Genomic DNA, 21,345 nt, shown 5'->3' with positions numbered 1-21,345 from the left:
ACAAAATTCAACACCCATTTATGATAAAAATCCTCCAGAAAGTAGGCATAGAGGGAACTTTCCTCAACATAATAAAGGCCATATATGACACACCCACAGCCAACATAGTCCTCAATGCTGAAAAACTGAAAGCATTTCCACTAAGATCAGGAACAAGACAAGGTTGCCCACTCTCACCACTCTTATTCAACATAGTTTTGGAAGTTTTAGCCACAGCAATCAGAGAAAAAAAGGAAATAAAAGGAATCCAAATTGGAAAAGAAGAAGTAAAGCTGTCACTGTTTGCAGATGACATGATACTCTACACAGAGAATCCTAAAGATGCTACCAGAAAACTACTAGAGCTTATCAATGAATTTGGTAAAGTAGCAGGATACAATATTAATACACAGAAATCTCTTGCATTCCTCTACACTAATGATGAAAAATCTGAAAGTGAAATTAAAACTCCCATTTACTACTGCAACAAAAAGAATAAAATATCTAGGAATACACCTACCTAAGGAGACAAAAGACCTGTATGCATAAAATTATAAGACACTGATGAAAGAAATTAAAGATGACACAAATAGATGGAGAGATATACCATATTCTTGGATTGGAATAATCAACATTGTGAAAATGACTCTACTACCCAAAGCAATCTACAGATTCAATGCCATCCCTATCAAACTACCGCTGGCATTTTTCACAGAACTAGAACAAAAAATTTTCACAATTTGTATGGAAACACAAAAGACCATGATTAGCCAAAGCAATCTTGAGAAAGAAAAACGGAGCTGGAGGAATCAGTCTCCCTGACTTCAGACTATACTACAAAGCTACAGTAATCAAGACAGTCTGGGACTGGCACAAAAAACAGAAATATAGATCAGTGGAACAGGATAGGAAGCCCAGATATAAACCCACGCACATATGGTCACCTTATTTTTGATAAAGGAGGCAAGAATATACAATGGAGAAAAGACAGCCTCTTCAATAAGTGGTGCTGGGAAAACTGGACAGCTACATGTAAAAGAATGGAATTAGAACACTCCCTAACACCATACACAAAAGTAAACTCAAAATGGATTAAAGACCTAAATGTAAGCCTAGACACTATCAAACTCTTAGAGGAAAACATAGGCAGAACACTCTATGACATAAATCACAGCAATATCCTTTTTGACCCACCTCCTCGAGAAATGGAAATAAAAACAAAAATAAACAAATGGGACCTAATGAAACTTCAAAGCTTTTGCACAGCAAAGGAAACCATAAACAAGACGAAAAGACAACCCTCAGAATGGGAGAAAACATTTGCAAATGAAGCAACTGACAAAGGATTAATCTCCAAAATTTACAAGCAGCTCAGGCAGCTCAATATCAAAGAAACAAACAACCCAATCCAACAGTGGGCAGAAGACCTAAATAGACATTTCTCTAAAGAAGATATACAGATTGCCAGCAAACACATGAAAGAATGCTCAACATCATTAATCATTAGAGAAATGCAAATCAAAACTATAATGCGATATCATCTCACATTGGTCAGAATGGCCATCATCAAAAAATCTACAAACAATAAATGCTGGAGAGGGTGTGGAGAAAAGGGAACCCTCTTGCACTGTTGGTGGGAATGTAAATTGATACAGCCACTATGGAGAACAGTATGGAGGTTCCTGATAAAACTAAAAATAGACCTACCATACGACCCAGCAATCCCACTACTGGGCATATACCCTGAGAAAACCATAATTCAAAAAGAGTCATGTACCACAATGTTCACTGCAGCTCTATTTACAATAGCCAGGACATGGAAGTAACCTAAGTGTCCATACACACATAAATGGATAAAGAAGATGTGGCACACATATACAATGGAATATTACTCAGCCATAAAAAGAAACGCAATTGAGTTATTTGTAGTGAGGTGGGTGGACCTAGAGTCTGTCATACAGAGTGAAGTAAGTCAGAAAGCAAAAAACAAATACCATATGCTAACATATATATATTCCATATATTCCATATATATTCCATATATATGGAATCTGAAAAAAAAAAAAGGTTATGAAGAACCTAGGGGCAAGATGGGAATAAAGACGCAGACCTACTAGAGAATGGACTTGACACGGGGAGGGGGACGGGTAAGCTGGGACAAAGTGAGAGAGTGGTAGTGTATATATGGACATATATACAGTACCAAATGTAAAACAGGTAGTGGGAAGCAATCGCATAGCACAGGGAGATCAGCTTGGTGCTTTGTGACCAGCTAGAAGGGTGGGATAAGGAGGGAGACGCAAGAGGGAAGAGATATGGGGATATATGTATATGTATAACTGATTCACTTTGTTATAAAGCAGAAACTAATACACCATTGTAAAGCAATTATAATCCAATAAAAATGTTAAAAAAAATAAATAAAAAACAAAAAAGGGTTTTCTCACTCAAGCTAAATGTCCGTTCTGGCTCAGCAGGGGGCGCTGCACATCATTCTCATTCAGGCCAATGGAGCAGCTAGATTCTCAGAGGGTCTCATACCGTGGATTAAACACTCCCCCTCAGAAGTGACACACAATCCTGCTAGCAAATCATTGGTCAAACTGGTCACATGATCCCATCCAACCACATTGGGGTCAGAAAATGCAATATTGAAGGCAGAAAAACAGAAATATTTAGAGAACAGCGTTACTACCACTCGCTATATTTCTGAAACATGAATAACCGGATATTGACATTCTCTGATTGAATACACAATTTTATTACGTACCTAGTTTTTTTTTTCCATCATACGCAGAAAGTAGCTAAGAAGAATGTCACCAAGAATCAAGAACCTTCAGCACCAGCCTTTGTTCAACCACCAGATAACTAATGACCCTGGCAAGCTACATCAGTTTCCTCATTTGTAAAATCACAATTGACAAAGGATGATTTCTAAGGTTCCATCTAGCTTTATAAAGCCTACAATCCTAACTTACTGAGTTTATAAAAATAAACAAGAGGACTTTTCGCTGGTTGCATTGGCCATGCTAAAATCAAGATATGTTCTCTTAAAAATGTAATATTCAAATATAGAAGCCTTAATTTCATACAAAAATGGTGAATACTTGGCTGTTGGGTTTGGGGATTTTTAGCTTTGTTTTGCTTTTTCCAAGTCATCACAGAAGTAGAAAATCTCACTCTGTTCAAGGAATTATGGCATGTAGCTTGCATAGCGCTTGCTCCGAAGAACGGTATACTATATCTAGGAGTAGTTTCCCTAACCAAAGCAAAAGTTTTCTGTTCATTCTGCACCTGACTACACTTTACTGTGCTTACATGCACAATCTTTTTGTTATCTATTTCTCTCTGCTTATATTTGTCCCTTTTCTTATAGTGATGAAAGAATTCTAAGTTCTGCAAGGCAATATGGAGCATTATACTTTTTCCCTACAGGGATCAGTTCATGACATTTTACCTGAATTAAGGTCATTCTCTTTAATCAGTTGAGCAGATATGGACACTCATATTTACTCCTGATCATTAAGAATAATCTTAACAGGAAAAATATTTATTTTACATGATATCGAAAGAACAGTAGAAGATCCTCTTTGAGAAAGGAAAATGTGAAATTAGCCATGGGACTCCCTTTAAAAACTGAATCTGTTTTTGCAAACTATTATATATAGGATGGATAAACAACAAGGTCCTACTGCATAGCACAGAAAATTATATTCAATATCCTGTGACAAAACATAATGGAAAAGAATATGATAAAGAATATATATGTATAACTGAGTCACTTTGCTATACAGCAGAAATTAAACACAACACTGTAAATCAACTATACTTCAATAAAATGCTTTAAAAAAATGAAAAAAGGTGAATCTGTTTTAATAAAAGGTAGATTATAAAGCAAGTCACTTGAACCCAAAATACTTTATTTGGATCCTATGTTACTAAACATCTTGATCGGTGTTGTTACAGAAGCTGAATTTGGGGTCTAATGAATGAAAAGAGAGCCCCAGTTAGCTTTTGATCAACTAAGGTGGATGGTCTCAACTAAGCTTAAAATTAACTGTGCACTATTCTCTTCCACAAATAACAGATTCCTCCATGGGATTTTTCCCAACTATCCAATGTAAGGAAAAGACCCTCTTGCTTTCCAGTTGTCTCCAGGAGCCTGCTTTACCCATAAAAAAAAAGGAAATTTTTACATTTGCATAAACCTCAGGATTTGTGAAATCATGTTTCAAAGTCGTTAAAGATGACCAGAGTGGGAGGTGAAGCCAAGTCATGAACTATGCATGCTGTTAATCAGTTCAGATATATACGCATGTAAAATCAACTTAGTGGGTGAAAAAATTATTTTCCTGCCTAGAACTAAGTCTTGGTCCCATTGACACTGTACAAACCTCAGTGTGGCTTCCAGCATTGGACCCAGCAGCTCTGTCTGCTCTCTCTCTGCTGCAGCTGTTTGCAACTAACTTGAATTATTATCATTAAAGAGCTTCTCCCAATTTCTGAACCCAAAACACAGTACAGAGCATTGTTCATTCATCTACATTATAGAAAAACAGAGATTTGTTTTGAAAATAAGGGTCTACCTAAAGCCCCCAGTCATTAAGTCAGAAACTAAACTGCAAGTGGACGGTAGTGAAATATGAGCTCAGAACTGAAGAAACAGACTCATTAAGGCTTACATTTTCTAACTGCCTATGTTAGCCAAGGCAATCTTAAATCAGAAGTATTTTTCCTCCTTCCAAGGAAACTCTTTCATCTACACAATTAAGGGGTTAGACAAGAGAAATGATTCTTCACCAGAAAAGTACATCAGATTACCTGGGAAACTTTTCCAAACACACACACACCCATCCACACCTCAGACATACTTATTCAGAAGGTGGCATGTACATGTTGAAAATGTTCCACAAAAGGGTTCTGATCTCTATCTTCAGTGTGTAAATTCTAAATCTCTGAAGTCCTTTCCAGCTCTAAGCACTACGTTCATCATAGCCAATCAGAAAAGAGCTCTACAGAGTTGAATCAATAAGGTTCTGCAAGCAATAATGATTTGTTAATTACATGGTGAGATTGTAGTGAAAGAAGAGAGGCACCTGGTTTCCATCTTACAGTTCAGTTGTTGAAAAGGCTTTACTATTAGATTTGCATTTCACAGACAGCCTAGTATAGAGGAAAGGAATGGGCTTTGGCCCAAGTTCAAATTCTTGCTTCTTCATTAGTAGCTGGGTAACTAAAGCTGCACTAGTTACTGAACTTAAACCTTTTTGAGCCTCAGTTTTGCCATGTATCTAGTGGGAATAAGAATTCCTCTCTCACTTGTGCACAGTGCCTCACGCAGAGCTTAACATATAACAGGTGCTGGGTAAATGTTACTTCCAAACCCGTCATACTCTCTTCTGCTTCTGTCTCCTCATTTCTCTAAAGATAAGCCTTTTCTCACTATAAAACTAGTAAGACATTTTGGTTTAAAGAGAAAACTGTAGTCTTAATTATTCATGCCAGTGATAGAAAGATATATGACAGACAGACGAAACATTATAACTAATCATCCCAAACTTGTTTATATTTATTACTATTTCCTAAACCACACACCTCACCTTAGTCATTTCTATTTTCAGGTCAAATCCTCCAATTTTCTAAGTAGAATGCCTTGGGCAAGTCACTTTATCTTTGGGTCTTTGCTCTGTAAAGTATGAATGTTAATGTCTTCACCATCTACTTCACAGGGTTGTGTGAGATCCAAATGAGATAATGTATGACAAAGTTATTTAATGTGCATTTAATATTACACAAATATAAAAGAAGGCTATTAGATGGCAACTCTTAACAGCCTTTCACCAGGTTTCTCAGACACAACAAATTTGACTTGCTTACACTCTCATTTTCTTTCTTCATTCCCATATTATAAGGGAGATGGTAAAAACAAAACCAACCAGCTACATGTGAAGAAGGTAAACATACCTGAGGAATAAATTGATTTGCAACCGTAGTATCATATACGAGTTCCAACTACAGTAATGCCTATCCCATTTGTTTTCATTATATGTATTTCACTTTAGTAAATCACATAATGAAGCTTTTGTATTTCCCACAACCTTCCTAATACATTCTCAGAATAGTTCCAGTGGAATCATAGTTAAATATGCATAGATAGACTTTTTATTTTTCCAATAATATGAAAAAACAACGAAAATAAATAACAAAGGTACAATTTTCTAAAATGAGCAAATTTTTTTTTTTTGGCTGCGCCACACGGCATGCGGGATCTTAGTTCCCCGACCAGGGATCGAACCCATGCCCCCTGCAGTGGAAGTGCAGAGTCCTAACCCCTGGACCACCGGGGGAAGTCTCTAAAATGAAACAATTTTAATATAGGGTGCTAGCTAAGCATACCAGAATAACTAAAGATAACAGAGAATACTATAGCCCAGAAATTCCTAACATGTTATAAGATTTGACCATTTAGGCTTGGTTGATTTGGGGATGCCCCCTTAGATTCTTATCTCACCTGACATATGGTGCCAGGCGTCTATTTTTTAATTAAAAGAAATGATAAATTTTGCAAAATCCTTCAAAACTGTGGGTACATGAAACCAGGGTAGACAGTTATTACGCTGCCAACAGAGGGTGTGATCACAGAGTTTCCACTGACACCTCTTCAAGGCCTCTTTGGGAACGTAACATTTCTGTTGTGTCTGAGTTGACTTTTACCATATCCTAGCAATGAAGATCATGCAGCTCACTCAATGTTTGTTGCCTAAATCTGGGCTCCCCAGTCTAGCCACAGACCTAGGTTCCACAATTTCCTTCTTTCAGCTAATAATTTCAAATCCTGATTCTGTCATGCATCAAGTTAAAAAAAAATACATAATATTAAACAACAAAGAAAAAAAATCATACATAGTAATTTTGTTTACTACTGTTTCTATTTTTACTCATGTTTCAAAAAGCTCTACTTTATGCATTTTGAGTGAAACAGTAATTAGTTCAACCAAATTAACACTATAATGATTAGATTATTTCCTTATGGTTATTCAACAAGCCAGGAATAATACCTAGGCATAAAGTATAAAACCTAGAACTAAATTTAACAATAAGTACACAGTACCTATTTTTTTTTTTTTTTTTTTTTGCCATACGAGGGCCTCTCACTGTTGTGGCCTCTCCCATCACGGAGCAGAGGCTCCAGACGCGCAGGCTCAGTGGCCATGGCTCACAGGCCCAGCCGCTCTGCAGCATGTGGGATCCTCCCGGACCGGGGCACGAACCCATGTCCCCTGCATCGGCAGGCGGACTCTCAACCACTGCACCACCAGGGAAGCCCCACAGTACCTATTTTTAATTGCACAGTTTCAGTAGGACATTAAAGAGAAGTTTCAAATGAAGGGTGGGATATATACCAGATTCATAGTGGGAGGACTCAATATTATAAATACTCTCCAACTTAATTTATAGATTCAATATAATTCCAATAAAAAGTAAAATGGAATTGGGAGGGTAGATCACAAAATGATGTTAAGGACTTCCAGTCAATAAGGCATGCTGAGCTGATTTGGGAAGTGCACTCCATCCCCACCCCTTGCCTTCCCATCCCATACCTTTCTTTGCTAACATATATAAGCTCTGGATACGTATAACAAATTACTTTAAATGCATAGCTGGGCAGAAAGCAAGAAAGGGAAGTCTCCCGGAAACAAAAAAGAAACTCAAAACTCATAATAGTGATTAGGAATCGAAGACCTAGTAGGAATATGAGAATAGGATATTTACCTTCAAGTGTAGAGTTTACCTACCACGTGAGGCTGGAATTAAGCACCTTACATAAAATCAGGAGGGTGGAAGAACTAGAAAAACTCCATCTGCTCAGAAGGAAAGCAGTACAAAACAAGATTTCAAGAGGAATCACATAGAGATCTAGAACTGAAAACATCTTTAATGAAAAAAAAGTAGACCATTTTAACATAGCCACACTTAAGGGGAAAGGATTTACAGAGGTGTACACCAGGGGGCGGAATCTTGGGAGACATCTTAGAGTTTTTGCCTACTACAGGGAAAAAGCAATATTTGAAGATATGTCCCAGGTCACACCACATTTAGCACCTTTGCTCTTAACCACTGTGCTAAGGGAATTGCACATCAAATACTAGAACAGCACGGAATTGGGCTCAGGATCCTAAGGGTATGGCAGGATTTTCTCTAGAGCCACTGAAGACTGACTCACCCTCAGGCCAAGTCATCACCTTTCTTCCATCTTTGCAGGTCAATCTAATATCCTACTTCTGGATCCAAAATTCCACTTCTATGGAATAAACGACACTTGTTGTCAATGTAAATACTCTGTGTGTGGCTCACATGTATTTTTCAAGTTGTCTTTTCAACTTCTAGGAACACATTAATAAAAACATTATTTAGATTGTCTCCTTGTCACTCCTTTACCATAAAAGACTTTGATTGAATAACATTACAAATGCTGCAAAAATCATATGAAAGCTAATAGTTTAAAGCCCTTTTAAAATTCCCCAAAGCTGAAAAGAGACATCCATTAGCATGCTTGTTTATTCTAGAGTTTATTGGCTTATGGGTATCAGCTTCATTGTTTCACAGGAATGCATACTTTTTTTTAATTGATCAACGGCAGAATACAAACGGTGAACAATTAACCTTAGCTGTTTATTACTTCTATGATTCTCTGGAAACAGAAGGGGGAAAATGTCTTATGTGCTTATAACACAAAAGCACTATCTCAGATCATTTCCCCAGCTGTGGAACAGGTTGCAAACTTCATCTTAAAATTACCAAATGTATATCTTAATTGATTAAAATTCTTCTAGCATCATTTTAAGAAACAAAAATAGTTTTTGTGACATTTCTGTGAATAAATTTGATTCCTATAGTAACCATCTCTGCCCTTCCCTTCTATCCTCTTGCCAATTATGCATCATTGAAAAACTATACCAGGTTTTGTATGCATGACCCTTATAATGAACAAGCAGGACCCATGGGATATAATCAGAAAATGACTGTTTCTTCCATTGCGTCTGTAAGTTTATTATGTGGGGCTGGTTTTTCCCTTGTCCTTGTATGAAATTCAGGACAGTTGTCATGTCTTTTGCAATCATTCAAATAATGAAGACTTTTCAAGTCACTCTAAGTCCAAAAAATCAATCACAGTTCTGTAATTAATGTGTCTAATTTAATATAGCACTCAAACTCTTCCAATTTCATGCAAAGTTAAATGGCTCCCTCCTGCAGCTAGGTATGGCCTAGTGAACACTTTCCCACATGTTCTGGGAAAGGTGAACAAAGATTCTTCTCTCTCCAGCCGGATTGCTAATTTAGGTTGCTCCCACTTTCTGATCCAAAAGTGGGGATGAGGTAGAAGGAAAAAGAGGCAGCAGGAACATTCTTCCTTGACTAATACAGACTAGTTAGATTAGATCTAATGCTGGTGATCTGTGAGCGTGGTGAGTGTTTAAAGGTTACTTTTTTAAAATTGAAATATAGTTGATTTACAATATTGTTTTAGTTTCAGGTGTAGAGCAAAGTGATTCAGATATATATATATTTTTTGATTCTTTTCCATTGTAGGCTATTACATGATATTGAATATAGTTCCCTGTGCTATACGATAAATCTTTGTTGCTTATCTATTTTACATACAGTAGTATGTATCTGTTAATCCCATACTGCTAATTTATCCCTTCCCCCGCCACTTCTCCTCTGGTAACCATAAGTTTATTTTCTATGTCTGTGAGTCCGTTTCTGTTTTGTAAATAAGCTCATTTGTACTATTTTTTAGTTTCCACATATCAGTGATATCATATATTTGTCTTTCTCTGTCTGACTTACTTCACTTAGAATGATAATCCCTAAATCCATCCATGTTGCTGCAAATGGCATTATTTCATTCTTTTTTATGGCTAATATTCCATTGTGTGTGTGTGTGTACATGCATATATAGTGTGTATGTGTGTATACATACATATGTATATGTATATGTATATGTGTGTATATATATATATATATATATACACACACACACACACACACACACACACATATATACGTACCACAACTTCTTCATCTATTCATTTACTGATGGCTACTTTAAAAGCTTACTTTTTCTTTTGAGCCGGGGCGGGATGGTGATGAAGATAATTGAAAGTAGAGAGGTGGGAAACCTCAACTCCAGCCCCATCACTGGGTATCTCTAACCTCCGTATCCTTTTTTGCTGATGGTTACTTAGGGCTCCCTCCTCAGTTTACCCTGCTGGGGTCCAGGTGGTCCTCTCAGACATGACCTGAGGTGATCCCCAGCTAGCTCACTCTCCATCGTGGTGATCTATCCTTGTTCTTTCGGGAACAACCCATGCACTCTGTGCTCTACCAAACTATGGAACAGTGCCGCTACATCTCTTTCACTCCATCATCAGAGGAGCTAGCCAGCCAGTCTCTTGTCCTGTAGATTTCTCAGGCCTGAATCTCTACACCTCCCCATCTTCAGGGATACACATTAAACACTCCAAATAATCTGCATAAAACCCCTTTCTCTAGACGTGAGTTGAGGGGCAGGTACCTCACACCCCTTTGTTGGTGGCCAGGATCTGGGACTCGAATTCACCACCAACTCTCTGAAAATCATCTTCTAATCATTCTTTTTTTGGCCTCTCCAATCTGTTTTATCACCTGGGAGTGGCCAATAAGCTAACCACGAACAGTTTAAACTGGTTCTCCTGTGCTTCCAAGTCTGCATTGTGGTCTTACTTTGGAATGTGGCCTCTACTGTCTTAAGCCACAGCTAAAACTGAAAACTAAAAAGTTCCGTTTTAACATCCTGTTCCATGAGTACTCATATTTCTATCAAGTGGTCCATTTCTATTTTTCTTCCAAAAGGAAATATATGTATTCTGTTGGCTCACAAGCTCCTACAAGCAGGGTTTGAACTCTCAAGAGTTAAATAATTGTATAAACTGAGGTTTAACCATGAAGGATGAAATGACAATGGCTGAGGCGGGGTGATGGGGTGAGGTGGGGACCTAGGCAGAAGCACAGAGTAGCAAGAGTCAAACACGCAATCAGAGCTCCCAACCTATATAGCCTCCTGCGCGCTGGACTGAACCCACGATCTTCTGTTCTCCTGGTCCTGCTCCTCTATGACACCACGTAGCAGAGTCACCTGAGAGTTATCTTGGATCCCTCCCTTTCTCTCATCTGCAAGATCCAATCAGTCACCAAGTTTTATTACTGCTACATATAAAGCATCCCTCCTACTCAGCCACTCCACCCATTCCCTCTGCCACTGTTTCATTTCAGTAAGAGTTAATGAGGACCTATGTTTTTTTAAGAGAGGAGAGTGGAGTATGCTTATATGTTAATGAAAAAGAGTCAATCAAGAAGAGATCAAAAATATTTGAGAAAAAAGACAATTGGTGAGGCCAGATCCGTAAAGGAGAAGGAGAGAAAGAACCCTGAACCCAGAGGGAAAAGGAAATCTTGGACAGGAAAAGAAAAACTTCACTATCTGAGATACTGACTTTCTCATAATGCTAAATTTATTCAACTTTTCAATGTTAATATTTTCTTTTCTGAAATAAGATTAGACGGTGGTATTTTTAATGTCCTTACTTGAAAAACATTTAAACTTGGCAAACATTCAGTCCCTAAAATTTGGGGTGGGGGGGAGATTTTTCTATTCTCTCAAATCCAATTCCCCAATCTTGAGTATCTACGTGGCTACTGACCTCTCTCTCTCTTTCCCTATCTTGTCCCTTTCTTCTAAAGGAGAAACATTTTTCTATTCGCTGTCTACACTTTCCTGTCTTCCTGATGCTCATTCATCATTCCACTGCAGCCTTCCTTCTATCTGCATCTCGCCACTGAAACTGCCCCTGGCTGAGGTCACACTGACCCAATTGCCAAACCCAATGGTAACTTCTTTGTCCTCATGATGCTAATGAGAGTTCTTTTCATCTTAAATTTCTAAATTCCCTTTGATTCTCTGATTTCACTCTCTGCTCTGGCTACTCCTTCTCAGGCTCCTCTTGTCGACTTGTTTCCTATGTTCTCAGAGTTTCACTGTTGAGGGTTCCTTTTGCTGCACACTCTAGGTTCATCTCATCCATGCCTTCTACCACCACCTGACAACTCCTCTATAATTACCTTGTGTTACCTGTACCACTCTAGGACGTGACTATCACCTTTTCCAGATGAGGGAAATGAGGCTAAGAAAACTAATTTGCCAAAGTTCCATTATTAGTATAATGTTAAGGAATGTGTTTAAACCACAATCTTCCGAATCCAAAGGCCATAGTCCTCTGACTCTAAGACAACTGTTTTGAGGATAAAATAAGATAATGTATAAAAGTGAAAACAGACAAAGGTTTCTATTTTAATCAAGTTCGGGCATCGTAGAATCAAGAAAATTTTGTAAAGAGCCCAAGCTCCCTTCTATAATGCCATCTGCCTCTTGCCGTCTCCCTTCTCTCTGAGGCGGTAAAGTAAATCACAGTACATTCCAACCTTCTCCTTCTCCTCTCTCTGACTGTGGAGTCAGCCAGGGATTCACACCATAGGTACAGGACCTATCTTACCCCTGATTCTGGACTAATTAGGCATTATTTCTCCAAGGTAGAGCAATCAGGGAAAAAGGACCAGGTATATGAAAAGACTATTGCAAAAGAAGACGCTTCTAAGTAATTACCAAAAATGGTGTCTACTGAAAGAAAGTGGAAACAGTAGAAAAGTGGCAACAGTAGAAACTTTCATAGATATTCTCTTTAGTGGACTCAGTAAGAAGAAAATGGACATCGTAGCTATGAAACCAAAGCAGGTAGTCATAAAGCGGAAAGAATCTGAGATTAGGTAAGACAACTTGGATACCAAAAATATCATGACCCAATAAAAAGTTGCAATGGAGGTGGTGAGTAAAAGATTGGAAATGATTGAAAATCTAATCAAAGTAGATTGATTAGATTAAGCTTGAGAAATTCTGCCCATATTCAGAGAAAAGGCAAAAGATTAAATGTAGTAAATAAAAAATGAGATACGGGAGATGAATACATAAATGTGTATGTAATTACAAAAAGAAATAATCAGGAAAAAATTGAATTCCGAGATGAAAAGAAATTTTAAGTCTTCAAATCAAAAACTACTCAAAGAGTACCAAGAAAAATTAATGTAACAGATTATCACCATGATATGATATGGTAAAAATTTTCATAGTATCAGAGAAAAAAAAACAATGCTTTTATAATGGAAAAGAATCTGAAAACGAATATATATAACTGAATCACTTTGCTGTACACTTGAAACTAACACAACATTGAAAATTAACTATACTTCAATTTTTTTTTAAATGATGCTTTAAGCGTCAAGACAGAAAAACAGATTATCTACAAAAGAACAGCTATCAGGCAGACCTCAGACTTCTGCAATCCTAACCTCTAGAATTCAATAGAGCAACATCTAGAGAGCACTGAGGTAGACTGTGACCCAAGAATTTCATATAAAGCAAGAAAAACAGAAAAGTATTCCCATCTATACAAGGATTCCTGAAAACAATTTCTTAAAAACTTCTGAGCTATTTATGACCTCCTAAAAAATTACTTGAATATATACTTAAATTTGTCTTGCTATGAACTTAAGGATGGAGGAACTGTAATTCTATTAAGCTGGCATAAGCAGTAGAACAGCTTAAACAGAGTTAAGTCGAAATAAACTCGGTCAATGTGGGCACAAACCTTAAAGAAAATGTCCAAAGTCCTTAAATAGAAAATAAATGATTTCAGCATTTATTAACGGTAATAAATTTGATTTTAATAACCCTAGCTGATATCAACAAAAAAACTAGGAAATGGCAGAGCTGGAGAAAGAAAGGTAGTAAATGTGTTAAATTTCTCATCTTACAAAAGAAAGTTTATTAATACCATTTCTCCCTGGCACTGATTAGGGAAGACAAGGTCATATATATATATATATATATATTCATATATATATATATATATATATAAAACATATATATATATAAAACATATATATATATAAAACAAACAAAAACCTTAAAGGCAGCTATAGTTGGATTTTTTAAATATGATCTATACCTTTTAATCTATCAGAAGAAAAGTTAGCAAATAAAATACAGTCCAGACAGCTAGAGAAAACTGTTGAATAGCAGGGGCAATTCTTATGACCTACTGTTAAATTTTTTAATAAAAAGAATGCATAGAAAAAAATCTAAAGTCTGTAACAACATTCATACACATATATGTTCACATGGATACTTTTATCAATAAAACTGGAAAAATGATGCCAAAATGTTAGATGTGCTTATCTCTGGATGGTAGGATTAGAGGTGGTTCTGACAGTCATCCTTATAGTCTTCGGTATTTTCCAAAACCAAGATGTAAAATTAGTCAACAGTCTGACATGCTCCTTAGCGTTTTTTAGTGTTATTTTTTTTTTATTTTTATTTTTTTCGATGCGCGGGCCTCTCACCGTTGTGGCCTCTCCCGTAGCGGAGCACAGGCTCCGGACGCGCAGGCTCAGCGGCCATGGCTCACGGGCCCAGCTGCTCCGCGGCATGTGGGATCTTCCCGGACCGGGGCACGAACCCGCGTCCCCTGCATCGGCAGGCGAACTCTCAACCAGGGAAGCCCCTTAACGTTTTTTATAAGCCTACTTATAAACTTAAATATATTTATATATAAATTTACATATGATACTCCAAACACTCTTACCTCTTTCTGCTCACATGGTTTCCAAAAAAACATTTCAATAGTGATAAGGCACTAAAGTATGCTAAAGGAGAGTATTATTTTAAAAAGGAAAAAAGTCTGGACTAATTAAATACTATAGGAAAGAGGTATGAAGTTACAAGAACTTGCTTGAAGATTTAAAGCGAAATTTCCTGAGGCACTTCTGCACTTTCCAAGAGGCGGCAGAGCTGAGGACCAGGGCAAACGCTGCCTGAGTTGCTGGCAGAAACAGTCCCAGTTTGGAGACCCAGAAGCTGGGCTATATGAACATTATGGCCAAGACAGTTGCTGTTTGTACTAGACCTAGCAGCAGAACCTTTTAAACTGTTTACAAAAAAGATTTTCTATGAACCAACTAATGCAGAGAATAACATCTGCCTTTGAGGATATGGAAGAAACTGCGAAGGAAGGATGCCTTCCACAGGTGTAAAGACTCTCTCCTGGGGTAGAAGCTTCAAGGTTAAACTTTAAGGAGACAACTCTTCACTTCTTTACGTAAGGTTTAATGTTGATCAGATAGAATAACAAAAGCCAAAAGAAGTTGATTAAAACATAAATTTATGAAACTAATGGTAAAACTTTTACTGCTAAATAGTTCTATTTGTGTCAGATTCAGTAGAAATATTCCTTATAGGACAATGACTTTCAACCCTCTCAAACTAAAGCTCATTTTTATAACAAATATTCTGTAAGTTACTCCTTTGCTGTCTTGAAATGAAATTCATAGAAAATATAGTCTAATTACATACATATTTTCAAAACCAAACAAATATAACATCCTAACTGTAATATACAGGAGACATAAAAGAAAGTAAATTTGGGCTTCCTTGATGGTGCAGTGGTTGAGAGTCCGCCTGCCGATGCAGGGGACAGGGGTTCGTGCCCCAGTCTGGGAAGATACCACATGCTGCGGAGCGGCTGGGCCCGTGAGCCATGGCCGCTGAGCCTGCACGTCTAGAGCCTGTGCTCTGCAACAGGAGAGGCCACAACAGTGAGAGGCCCGCGTACCGCAAAAAAAAAAAAAAAAAAGGAAAAGAAAGTAAATTTAATTAATACACATTTTAATTTATAACTGCTCTGGGCAGGACGACACTAGAAAACAGAATTTCTAAAAAGCCTTGAAGGAAGTGGTACCATGTAATACAGAATCACTTGTAGGGAGTAATGGAAGGTGTAGCAATTAGTCATATTATAGATGTGAATCACCAAAATGTCATGAAATTATAAAGAAAATATATTTTCAAAGGCGTCTTGGGCTTCCCTGGTGGCGCAGCAGTTAACAATCCTCCTGCCAATGCAGGGCACACGGGTTCTATCCCTGGTCCGGGAAGATCCCACATTCCGTGGAGCAACTAAGCCCATGCACCACAACTACTGAGCCTGCGCTCTAGAGCCCGTGAGCCACAACTACTGAGCCTGGGCACCTAGAGCCCGTGCTCCGCAACAAGAGAAGCCACGGCAATGAGAAGCCCGTGCACCGCAACGAAGAGTAGCCCCAGCTCGCCGCAACTAGAGAAAGCCCACGCACAGCAACGAAGACCCAATACAGCCAAAAATAAAAATAAATAAATATTTTTTTTAAAAAAAGGCATCTTGATTGTTGAGGATTAATTCTACTTTGGAACACGTATTTTAAACCTAGTAATTGTCTTTAGTCTTTAAATCTATGCAAGAATGTTGAGCTCCACACATTGAACACAGCTACACTGAAATATAGAAACATGTGAAGACTTTATAAGGTCTTTGCAGAATAAGGAAATTTGCCAGATATCCCAAAATTAGCATACTATCATCTACAGATTCAATCAACAGCTTGACTCTAGGGAAGCAGTGTGGGGTGTTGAAAGGGGTATGTGTGTGCGGTCAAGATGCTTAACTTCTCTGAATCACAGATCTATATAAAGGGGACCATAATGTCTATCTGTTAGGACTATGAAGATACTTTTTAATGTATGTAAAGTACCTAAATAAATAAATGGTGGTGATCTTGCCACTAGCAAGAGTACTCCCCTAGATTCTATGTGGTCTCTTAAGATTGGATCCAATCCTTTCAGTGCCTATATATCAGGATAAATTCTTTTGTAAATCCTCAACTCTAGGAACTTGGGAAGATAGATCTTTAAGACAGAAGATCTTGAAAGGCAGAAACATCAAGAGATGGAACTTCCCAAAACCAAGTCTCATTTAAGTAGGATTTTGAGGGCTAGAAACCCCAGTGATTGTCTCCATTATTTCAGATTAAAATCTCTGGGGAGGGGTCTGAAGGCCAACCATTTCTGAATGATTTGCTGATTCATTAAGTCATGCTCTTCACACATCCCACCACCTTGCTCTTCTCTCTTTGCCCTCATCTTTCTTAGGGTACTCCTTTTCTTCTGTCAGTAGGTTGAAATAGTCCCCATGCAAGATAATGAAAAACACAGGATGCTAGTTTATAGTCGTTCACCACCTTTGTAAATGACTTACATTGCCCTTAAGATCACACTTTGAATTTCATTGGAAATCAGAGATTTGCAACTTACTTTACTGCCATTCCTACATCACTGAACTCGTATAGAAATTCATTTCAAATGAGCGAAGTCCTCATTACTACAAGAACTGGAAAGAATATAAAATTTAATGTCTATGAAAAGAATATGAAATGTAATGTCTCTTCTCAAAGTTTGGATTATGGCTACGATTGCATCAACATTCATCTGTAGAAAGAAATTATTAGACTCTAGATGACTTCTAAAGTGCCTTCCAACTTTAATACTGTATGACTCGATTATTTCTATACAGGTTGAATCATTGGGAAATTAACACAGCACCATTAAATAAGGCAATTTGTGATCTAGGCTGCCCTAAGCCTACTACTCTCTTTGTGGCTAAAGGTATTTCTTAGAATACTGAGCTAAAAATGTAACTGAATTCTTCAACCAATGCAAACGTCCTAATTGATGGGAGTGGAAAAAATTCAATCCAGAGTGCCAGCAATTGCTCTGTGAGCTAGCGCGGCAGGGGGAGTGTGGGGTCAGTGAAGCATCAAGTTACAGACCAAATTAAAGGTCTGGAGAAGAGTGGCAGGGTCTAATCATCCACTGAGGCTGCCAGAATTGGATCTACCGCCCTTAACTCGCTCACAAAGAACTGCTCGGTGGATGCTAAGCACACAGACTAAGGGCTTCAAACATCTTTCATTAAAAAAGGCCTTCAGTTCCAAATAGCTCTTGGTGGAATTACTTCCTTGAAGTTTTCAGTTCTGTCATATTAAAATTTCCATGAAAAAGTAATCAAAACCTAATGCTTACAGTGTCCTGTCACAAAGAAAAATATTGCAGGTTTTCATTTCTATTAAAAACATGTGTTACATATATGTACATAATTATGTAAGTCCCAGACCCAGTGTACACATATATACACAGAAACCTTAGGAAAATAATAGTTTTCCCTAAGCCAACAAAATGTATAACACAACGTTGTACTCTGTTCATAACTCCCCTCATTAAGCCAATGCTTTGAAGATGTCAGCAAATAGTGAATATTTCTGCATACTTTGTGTCATAAGCTGCGAACACTAGATGTATTAGAATGAATTAAGGTCACTTTTAAAATTCAAACACAGTAGTTTCTGGACTTGGTTGGCTGAATCGTGTGTATCTGCACTATTTTTCCTAGAGGAAAGTTAATTTTAGAAAGGTGAAAAAGGTTGCCAGGAAAACAATCCCATTGACTCAATACCTAGACAGTGACTCTAAAGGTTCAAAATGCTTTACAGACAGTCACCTACTTGTCCTTAATATCCTTGAAAGCAAGTATCAAATAGTATCCCTATTTCATAACAAGCATCTCATTTCATAAAATGTTGTATGATTTACTATCATACCTACTTCATGGTATTTAAAAAAAATTAGTCCTTCACCTCAAATTTCCAAAAGACAGATAAACAAAAATCTTTATTTTCCCTGGTAGTTACACTCAGAGTTTGTTAATTACTTAGAATGGTTCAGGTATAGATATACATGAAAAGCAGCAGATGTACATCTATGACAAAGTTCAAGATGGAGAAACAGTACTAGTGCAAACTCAAATACAATATAATTTACACTCTTAACCAATTCAGGGTAGAAGAGCTTGGTTCAAATAGGAATGTAAACAGGAACTAAATCAATTTATATGATAATTCCTCTTTGGGTTCCTAGAGATATAGTCCATTAGTGTCTTTAGCCTTAAAATAACCAACATGTAAAAATGCCAGTGGTCATTGACAGAAAGTCAGCCAATGCAAGCTCAGTGAAGGAAGCTTTTCTGATTCCCAGGAGAATAGGCCCCCGTCCTTTCTAATTGCCAGGGTACTTGTGAAGGAATTCTTACATCTTAAAAGCTTATGTTTAAAAACTAACTCTTTAACAAGGGCGGTTAGAAGTGGGGTATTTCTTTCCATCCTATATCTGAGTTTCAAAAGAACGTTAACCCTCCCGTCCCAAAATTGCCATCTTAAAACCAATGACACTGCACCAAATTCACCAACTTGAAGAGAAGCAGCTTTCACTCCGTTTTAATTCCCTATTCACACTACTATTTTCAGGGGATGTTTGCCAACAGTTGGGTGCCCCCTCTCCTCATAAGGACCTTACAGATATTTTCAAGTAATTATGAGGGGAGAGTGCATCGCAATCACCTGGAGTGCTTTTTAAATACACAGAAGCCTGCGCGCACACGCAAACACATCCCAATTTCTTAATCATGATCTCAGCGCCCGCGTAGGAGCTATTGCTTTAAGCTGTGATCAAGTTCTCGCACCGCAGTCACCCAGAAAACCTTGTAAACTCATCACAGTATTTAATTTTCAGGAAAACAAAACCCAAAAACCAAAACCAAAGAACCTCCATCACTGTTTGGTGCAGATACAAAAGATAAGACACCTACCTTGACCACGGGTTAATATCCTCGCAAAGTTAGTATAGTAACAAAAGGGGAAAGAGGTATGTTTTGGAAGGAGAGGAGTTGTGATTTCTCAGCTTGGAAATTATTGCAGACTCGAGGGGGAAAACGGTGCGCCGGTGTTTGCGCCACACACCTGGACACGCTGGACGACCTCCTGCCTCCTCCTTCGCCCTCTCGTCCGGGGCCGGGGGTGCGGGGTTTCGGAGCTGCCCGGGGGAAGGGGGAAAAGTGAGGGGTGAGGGCAGAGAGGAGGCGGGGGGTCCGCGAGGGCCGGAGTCCCTGAGGGCCGCCCGCCTGGGGCTCGGCCGGGCGCCGAGGGGACCGGGGAGGGGGCGAGGGAGGGAGCAGGAGGTGACAGCCTGGGGAGGCCGAGCCGGCAGCAGGCACCGCGGGCCTGCAGCGCCGGTGCGAGGGCAGCAACCCGCGCCCCTCCTTACCATGCGCGCGAGGTCGGAGCCCGGGGCAGGGAGACCGCGAGGGGCAGGGCTCCGGCGAGCGCGTGCGCCCGCTGGCGTCAGCTGTCAGCTTCCCCCGGCAGCGGCTTCAGGTATCGGAGGCATTCGGGTCTCCCGGCTACCAGCCCCTGCGCGCGTCTGGGGCCCCTCCCCCGGCCCTCGCCCCCGCGGCTGCCTCCTCATCCCCTCCCGCCGCCCTTCGCGCGCTCCCCTTCTCCCCCTGCTGTTTATTCCGGAGAGCGGTGGCCCCTCTCCCGAGCCTTCCCTCCCCCAGCGCGCGCACGCACACACCCCCAGAAACGCGCTCCCTTTAGGAAGCTGGCAGCGAACGGGATCCTGGAAATTCTGGGGCTGGGCAATTTCAGAAAAACCCTTTTAAAATCTTTGATCTGCCCACCGAGGTTCAAGGCAGACACCACTTCCATTCATCCCCTGCCTCCGTCCTCATTTGTTTTAATCACAGCATCACTCGACAGTTGATATTCATGTAGATTGTGCTCTGAGAATCTGCTGCCAGTCATTCTTATTTTCCCAAAATTGCTCCTTCCATTTTATTGTTTTAAAAATGTAGACGTCCCCACTAGTTACCCTTAGGTGGCAAGGACTTTCGATTGGCCCCGGGAAGGATATGTTCAGCTGTAGAAGACAGGACAAGTTTCTTTTGCTAGCATTGTCGATACCTGCCACCTGTCAGGGCCCCACGTCAGGGCAAGGGCAGTTAATTTCACCTGGCTTGGAGTACTGAGCATGCCTCCGTTCCCGGTTAGGAGAGATGCAGTTTTGAAGCCAAAGTTCTGGGGAGGAGCAGGTGGATGTATTCAAAGAGAGTTCTAACGGCAAACGAGCTAGCAAAAGGGAGAGCATACTGAATAATATAAAAGATGAGAGCGATGGGAAGCGATATGTGAAAACATCACTGTATCACTAACAGGCAGGAACTGGGAGTGACATATCCCTACTGGGAATGTGGAAGGTGAGTTGTTAAATGGCGCTCCGTTTGTTCATTCATTTACTTATCAATATACGTTTATAGAGTAGATTAGAGTGTAACATTATTCATAGTCATGTTATAATTTAAGGGTACTAGGAATTGAGAAGCAACCAGTTTATAACAGAGCGCTGGGAAATGCAAATACGTTAAAATACGTTTTAACTCCATGTTAGTCCACTATCTTTCCTAAACTTATCAGATAACTTTTTAATCTAAGGGCTGGAAAAAAAAAATTGGT

At 39.1% G+C, this 21,345-nt stretch overlaps 1 protein-coding gene across 1 annotated transcript in view; it reads right to left on the bottom strand.

Annotated features, from left to right (window-relative positions):
- RNF144B (ring finger protein 144B) overlaps nucleotides 1-20,214 on the bottom strand; it is a 176,673-nt gene extending 156,459 nt beyond the window's left edge. Inside the window, exons 1-2 of the mRNA XM_067752093.1 lie at nucleotides 20,099-20,214; nucleotides 19,644-19,867 (exon numbers count right to left, since the gene is read on the bottom strand). The gene's annotated coding sequence lies outside the window, so the exon portion shown is untranslated. The remainder of the gene's footprint in view (nucleotides 1-19,643; nucleotides 19,868-20,098) is intronic.
- Nucleotides 20,215-21,345: the final 1,131 nt, after the last annotated feature.

The sequence above is a fragment of the Pseudorca crassidens genome, chromosome 10 (genome assembly GCF_039906515.1).
Source record: "Pseudorca crassidens isolate mPseCra1 chromosome 10, mPseCra1.hap1, whole genome shotgun sequence".
Lineage (NCBI taxonomy): Eukaryota > Metazoa > Chordata > Mammalia > Artiodactyla > Delphinidae > Pseudorca > Pseudorca crassidens.
The sequence above is the reverse complement of the archived record's forward strand: the minus strand, read 5'-3'. Positions and strand labels throughout refer to the sequence as shown.